The sequence below is a fragment of the Bidens hawaiensis genome, unplaced genomic scaffold (genome assembly GCF_021521415.1).
Source record: "Bidens hawaiensis isolate Kalapana, Puna unplaced genomic scaffold, B.hawaiensis_p1.1 tig00033568_1, whole genome shotgun sequence".
Taxonomy (NCBI): domain Eukaryota; kingdom Viridiplantae; phylum Streptophyta; class Magnoliopsida; order Asterales; family Asteraceae; genus Bidens; species Bidens hawaiensis.
In genome coordinates this window covers 35,772-44,240 of record NW_027495769.1, presented here as the reverse complement: position 1 = coordinate 44,240, position 8,469 = coordinate 35,772, and positions in this window count along the sequence as shown.

Genomic DNA, 8,469 nt, shown 5'->3' with positions numbered 1-8,469 from the left:
TTATTTTCAGAAAGAAAAAAAACAATTCTTTCCCTATATAATTCATCCACTCTTCAATCAAAGCTCATATTTTTTTTATAAAAGTCTCTTCTCAAACTCTACACACAATCAACTCTCTACAAAATCAAACATATGGTTCTCCCACTACTAAACACAACCTTTTTTTTTGGATCGACCAACAAGCCGATGACGACGCGAATGAGGAGGCGTTATAAGTGCGGTTTTGCTCGCGGAAAATTATACAAGTTCTCTTCATTCTCCTCCACCCCCGGTTATACAAAGAGGATATATTGAACGAGACTATTTGGTGGCGAACGCTCGTTTGTTGGTAGATTACTTTGATGAGTCCCCGAGATACAAGTACCCAAAGATTTTTAGGCGTCGATTTTGGATGTCTAAACGCTTATTTTTGCGCATTGCCAAAGATTTGAAGTGCGAGTTTGATTACTTTAAGAAAAAACCGGATGGTTGAGAGATGCTAGGATTCACCGCAATCCAAAAGGTTACTTCAACTACGCGCGTGCTCGCCTACGAAAACACGACTAACATCAATAACGAGTACTTAAAGATGGCCGATAAAACAATCCGAGACACCTTTGAGTATTTCTGCTACGGTTTAATTCAATTTTAATATATATATATATTACATATAAAACATTTTAGATGGACAAGATGGTAATTTTAACATTTTAAAATGCTGTTAAACTTAACAAGGAGACGCCGCTAAAATTTATTTCAATTAACTTTTGTCGGCCAGCCAACCCACAAAACCTCATCGGAGTATCCCAACAGACCCGTTGAATTATGAAGGCCTTGAATGCTTCGTCGGTTACCACCCCTCTATCTGTAAGACCCCGAATCCCGGGAATCCTACAGTTGGTAATCACGTCCACAAATTCACAAAAATTTAAAACCAAACGATTCGTTTTATTTAAAACAAGTTCAGAGTAAATAACAGCGGAAAAACTGTAAGTATTTAAAAATCCCAAATACGGGTACAAGTGTCCAAAAATCAAATATAAATAAAATATCTGTTTTATTTGAAATCCTCGACCAGAAATGCCTTCAACCTCCCGAGTAGCATCCAGCACGTCCAAGCGGTAGCATCCACTTCTTAACCTGAAAGTCAATCTAACATACACACAAAGTCAGCTTGAGCTGAGTGAGTTCAAGTTTTCATAAACGACATTCATTAAAAAATTAAATTCCATGAGCATGGAATGTAGGGGAAAATCATGAGTCCATAAAATCATAAATAGATTTTCTTAACCAAATCATAAGTAAATAAAACATTAAACATCTTTTCACGCAGCACGGACCTTCTCACCCCGGGTCTTCCCCGAGTAATATATTTGACCCAGCCGCGGTTTGACAAAACCGTTAAAATCATGCAACACGAGCCTCCTCACCCCGAGTTATCCCCAAGTAATATATTTGACTCGACCACAGTTTAATAAAACAAAATCACGCAACACGAGCCTCCTCACCCCGGGTCAACACCAAGTAATATATTTGACTCGGTCGCAGTTTGACATACCAAACACGTGATACGGGCCTCCTCACCCCGGGTCTTCCTCAAGTAATATATTTGACCTGACCATGGTTTATAGAACGGAGGGCCTCCTCACCCTGGGTCTTCCCCAAGTAATATATTTGACCCGCCGGGTCAAAAACATGCAACACGTGCCTCCTCACCTCGGGTCCTCCCCGAGTAATATATTTGACCCGGTTACAGTTTACCATCACATACACATTCACATACACATTCACATACACACATACAAACATCTAATTCAAACATCCAACCAACAATATCACCACACAATCCATAAATAATGGATAATCTAGGTATTCAATACTAAGCCTAATAGCAACCTCGAGGCTTAGAGCCCAAGTAAAATGTATAACCTTAAGTTATATGACCTTAAACGAGTCTAAAATATCCTAAGGCATAAAATATAATTTACACATGTCTTCATAAAGGCACAACCACAAACAAGATCATACAATACCAAACCAATAGTTTAAACGAACTAAAATTGGTTAAAATCATAATAAGGTGTGTATGCTAGCCCAAAACGTAAAAAGATTAAAAAGGGCATCATGAACTCACCTGAAACGAGCCAATCAAATAACAATAGGTATGAGAACTTCAAAACAAATCCATAGTTTACCAGCCTGTCGGATTGCACACAAAGATTACTAACTAAACGTACCGACTCGCTAATCCTACGAGACGTTCTGACATGATTTGATTGACCTAAAGCCTTGAAATTACCAAATCCAATTACATCAGCCCCCGAGGCCATGTATTTACCAAAACCACCCTTAGTTAATTCCGGGGACAAAGGATTCCCAATTTACCCCCGAAAGTTTTTGACTTTATCGAATACGCGCGTTAACGGGTTGTTTATGCACTTAGATACCGACTCGGCCCCGTGTGGACCAAATTTAGTAAAATCACAGCCAACAAGTCCACATGACGCTACACGAGTTGGATGGGTCGGTAATTCGCAAGCATGATGCACAAATTACCAATAAACGCGAATTTGTGCCGTACCGACCCGTTTGAGTAACCGACAACCAATTCAGCCCCAATAACATAAAAATATAGTTTTTCACAGCCAACAAATCATACCGAGGCTACAACATCCGAATTGGTTGTTAATTCCCTCAAACAACGCGCTAGACGCAACAATTGACAAACTAGACAACCGAAACCAAATTTTCACTTCATCAACAATTGACCCATCTAACGAATGCCAAAACTCATGATACTAAAGTATATTACACTAGACATACCTAAGAAGATGACGGAGCATGAAATTCAATTATAACAGCCCCGAAAGATGCGAGAAAGGGCAGCCAACGGTTAAGCCTAAAACGAACTTATCAATCAATAACGAATATAACATGCAGATTTTAGCATGCAAAGATGTATTTTATTACATACGAAAACCATGGAATTAAATTATTAAATTTTTACCAGAGTTTCATAAATATCTTCATTTTATAAAAATATTTTTATTATATTTTTCTTGTGGACACAAAAATCATAAAAATTCCTCAAACATAGAAAGGTATGTGCAGCTATTTCAGTGCGCAACAAAATGGTTTTATTTTTATAAAACTCATTATCCAGCCAAATTAAACGATTCCAATTGGGTTTGCTTCCTAACTCAAAATATTAACTTCCAGAAGTGGAACCAACCAATTTAGACTTGTCGAAAAAGGGTTATGATGTCGGGAAGACAGGCCAGAATCCGTCATCCCGCGTCAGCTTTGACACTCGATCTTATAAAATCATAAAAGTATTGAATTCTCGTCCAAAAATTATGTATTATACCTTTCTGGAAACTAGACTCAAAGTAGAACATCATAGAGACAAGAATCGATCAAAAACAATATATTTTCATCGAGTTACAGACCGAGCAATAAACGAGTACGAATCTGTCAGAAATTGTTACAATCAAAACTCAACCCTAACGTGTTCAACAAAGGGTTTAATTGGTGAAAAAGAGTTATACTAAGATAGAACCGACCTGGAATTGGAGTTTGGATGGCCGGAAATGGGCTGGTCTTGCACGGAAATCGAGAAGAGAGGGGGAGGGGGCGCCGATCGGTGATGGGTTAGGGGTTTAGGGTTTTATTTTTTTTTTTGTATAATAATATAATAATAATACATCCTAGCCCCTCCACTTTACTAAAGATCGAATTTGTAAGAAAAGTTATGTGAGAAACGTTTACGAGGGTTGCAAGGAGCTCCCGGGAGAATGTCGGGTCAAGCCCGAAAGGTGTACATAACACTATAAGATTAAACCTCTTGTCGGAAATTAACGGGCGTTACACTATCTGACGTTGGATTATGAAGGCCTTGAATGCTTCGTCGGTTACCACCCTTCTATCTGATATACTCAATCATCCCCCTATCTTGCTAGGGTTGCAAAGTAATCACGGCTCTACCTTCCTTCAATGTCACAACCGATAAATGATTAGCCTGGTAATTGTAAGTTGTTTGATTCCAACCTAAGTTTATCTCATTGTTTTTTGGTTTTATTCCAACCTATGTTTATTTCATTGTTTTTTGGTTTTTAAGCTAGATTCTAAATTAATTTTGGGTGTTGCAGGGACGATAATTCATCTCTAGATAGCTACATAGGCTAGAGTTTCTTCACCAAACCCACTTTTTGCCCCTATTCCCTTTCACTGATGTTATCTGAAAAAGGAACTTGAATAGAGCCTTTTCTCTATAGTTGGAAGAGAGAACAGTAGACTACAAAGCTAGCGAAACAGGTAACAATTTATTAAGTAGTGACAATCTTCTTTTAAAAAGTGCTAGATCTGTTGTTGACACTGATGTTTTTTCATATTACGACCAGACCTATGGTTTCGACAACACGAAACGATTTTCGGAGTGGTTATGGTAAGACCCTTTTCAACTGCATGTATGCTATTTTTCTAGATGATAAAACTGGAGGAATTTCCAAACAGATTGAGGCGCTTTCATATGTAAGTTTTTCTTATCAACCAGCTTGTGCAGCTAATGTGGCTATCCTATTTCATAGCTTGGCTCGTGAGTATTTTTTGAAGCTCGAGCTCGGTACGCTTATTATTTATTGTACAAGTTGTATATAAATTATGTATGCTTGTAATATACTCAGCTTATGATTTGGATATATTATGCATATTATTTAGTCATTTCGTCATAAAGGCTCAAGCTCAATCGGGTTTGGCTTGAATTTACAAACCAGGCTCAACTAAAAGTAGTGTTGCAGGTTAAAGTCAAACTCAAGTTTGTGTTTTATTTACTTGCTTGTTTTTGTTTATGTTTCTTTTCGGTCTTATATATATATATATATATATATGGGAAGTATATAATGAAAACCTACTTCAGTTGTGAAAACCCGTGAAAACCCTATGTAACATCGTTTTGTTTTTGTTTTTTTTTTGCACACGTAATATATGTTGTAACATTTAATACAAAACATCAAAAACTAAAAAAAATTGTTTTGCTATTTCTAACATTTTTTTACTAATTTTTATATATATTTTCAGGAGAGAGAAAAAGTTATATTTATATTTACATTAATTTATTTACTTTAATTATGGACCACAAGATTTAAACTTTAATTAAAAACAAGTTGAGAATGGGGTTCTAGAGTTTTTATAACTCAATTGAGTTTTTATTTTAACCTTACCATATATATATATATATATATATATATATATATATATATATATATATATATGGTAAGGATCTTGAGAGAACCCTTTGCAAATTGAGAACTTTGAGAACCATTTTGGGACACAAAAAAACCTCTAAAACATATTTAAAAAATAATAAAACAAAAAAATGAAATTCTTAAAAAAGTAAAAAAACCAACATTCTTATATTTCATTCTGGTTTCATAAAAAAAATTAATTCGTATTATACATATACACATGTGTATAATTTCATTTAATCTCTAATTACGTAATGTACACATATGTACATTATCATTTACATTAAATTATTTATATATATATATATATAACATGTGTGTACATATATGTATATATTATACATATATGTATAGTTTAGCTAAATCGAGAATTTTTTTTTAAACTGTGATGATAAATAAGAATTTTGGTTTTTTTTCTTTTTTTATTTTTGTGTTTTATGATTTTTTTTGGGGCTTTTTGTGGTCCAAAATGGTTTCATGGATTCTAATTCCTAAAAAGTTCTCTCATGATTATGATACTATATAAATGTGTGTGTGTGTATACATATATATATATATATATATATATATATATACATATATATAACTATCTATATAATTGCCAACCATAAAATCCTACGTATTGTTCTCATGTCGCTCCCCACCTCTTCTAGAGCCACCAGATTGTTTGATTTGTAAATGAAAAACTCTCATTGATTTTTAATTGTCTTTACTATGTTTGAGATGGGGTAAGTGGATCTTAACTCCAAAGGTGTGAGACCCATAGGTTTTTGATATCACATGAACTTAAATGCTTAATGTGCGTGGAGACTTGGTAGGCTAGTGGCTGGGTTTAAGTGGACAGCAATATCGACAATCGTGTTTTTTACATTTATCTGAGCTTTAAGATAACCTAATATGATTTTAAGATCATATTTCTCCGATTCTGATCCTATTGCAATTAGACTTTTTCAGGGACGAAAAAGGTTTGAGTATGGGGATATTTGATGAGGCCTAAAATATACATAAAATTATATAAATATTTCCTACATGTTGAATAGTTTTTGGGTTAATAATTACTTTTAATGAATTCATATTTGAAATTTAAAAAGCTTAAGGGTAAATGAGGTAAAATATGAATTTTATCATATCACAATAAATAATTTGAATAATTATTAATCAAGTTGTAATTTTGGTAAAGATCTCATGAATTTTCATAGAAAATTAATTAAATAATGAAACAAATAATATTGTAATATTTCTATCTGTTTCCTACAGTGATTTAATCATAAAACCAATGAAGATAATTACTTATTCTATTTATGTCTATATAATCAGGCACAATAAGAATTGAAATATCATATGAGCTGATATTATTTACATGACAATGGGCTTCACTTCCAAAATCTTCCACGATTTTTAGGGTTTGGGCTTGATATTTTCCTATTTAAAAACCCCTAAACTCAACCTTAATCATAACCTGAATACCCTAGACGGATGGGACGAATTTGGGAGCTCAAGAGGAGATATTTCCGAGGGTTTGAAGGCTAGAAATCTGCCGGCGAAGTGCTTATCATCCAAGGACGAAGACCACGGGTTTTATCGCCTTTAATCTTTCGTTCTTATTTATTTTCTCCATGAATTATTTTATTATCGTTTTGTTTTATTTTATGATGCTAGGCTAAACATTATAGCCTGCCTAGGCTTATGATGAACCTATTTTGACATTGTGTTTTGATTTGGGATTTATTTATCATTATGGTTTTTATGATTTAGTAAAAGGTTTAATCATATTAAATTGATGCATATGGATATTTAGGATTGTTTGATTAATTGTTATTATTCCATAGTTGCCTAGATTATTGTTTGTCATTATGATAGGTTTCTATTAGGTCATCTACTTTGTGTTTTTGACTATTTTATGATTGATATGTATTAAGATCATAGGAATAATAATTATTAATTAATTAAACCTAAGTGTGCTGCTAACCTAAATAGCTGTAAGGTGCTATGTTATTGATAGATCTTTATTATTTAATCTTGCTAGATTTAGTTTTTCGTAAGGATTGCGGTGCGCCCATATAATGTATATATGTGTGAACCCTCGGGTGGGCAAAAGTGAAATTGCACTAATTTTGACGTTATTTTACTAATCTCGTGAAAATAACGTTAAAAGTGGCGGAAGGTTAATCAGGCATCATGTGGTGGTGCTGATAGCCGAAAGACAAGGGTACACGCACCAATCGGCCGATGTCCCGGTGGTTGAGTGTTATGTGCCTTATGTCCAAGGCTTGATGCAAAACTACTATCGAGCCAGGGGTCTCACCGGAAGCAGCCTCTCTATTCCTTCAGGGTAGAGGTAAGGATGTCCACATCCTAACCTCCTCAGACCCTACCATAGCTTTGCTATCGGTGGGATTTACTGAGTACGATGATGATGATGATGTTGATGATGATGATGATGATGATGATGTAAGGAGCCCGTCTAGGTTTGATTATTTATTATTCTTTATTGAATCAATTAAATATATTAAATTGCCTTTAATTTCCACGCTGTAAGGTAGAATTTCATATAAAGGAACTAACTCATAAATAATTAGGTGACCGTAAGGAAACTTGATTTTTAATACTGGTGTGCGTTAAAACTTATTAGAAACTCATAGGTGTTTCTTGAGAATGGTCAGGGGTCCTGTTCGGGTTTTCTCTTTGGTGTCTATTTTACTATCCCAATCCATAACTTCATATTTTCTTGGTTAATTCATAACTGAAATTTAGGGGATTCTAGCCTAGGTAGTTTTCTCATCATCGTATTATTTACTCAAACTTGTATTTTCGTTTACTTTACTTATTTTCCTTAATTAGTTTTAATTTAGTATTTTAAACAACCCCCACCCCCTTTTTACAAACAAATAGTCGTGTCAGTATTAGTTGAGTCTAATTAACTAATAAACGTAATTTAGAGAGTCTCGTGGGTTTGATATCCGGACTTACTTAGCTTTACTAGAGTCGATCGGTTCACTTGCCGGTTAGTATTTTAGTCGAGTTTTAGAGAGTCTAGAGTATTACTTAGTGTTTATTTTTAGTTAATTTAATTAATAATTATTAAACTACTTCAAGCACATCAAGTTTTTGGCGCCGTTGCCGGGGACTCTTGGCGATTGCGTTATTAGCTTTGATTAGATTTAATTGCTACATACGTGCTACTTGTTTTGTTTTGTTTTGTTTTGTCTTTTAAGTCATAGGAGTCTAATGAATTTAGACTAATTTT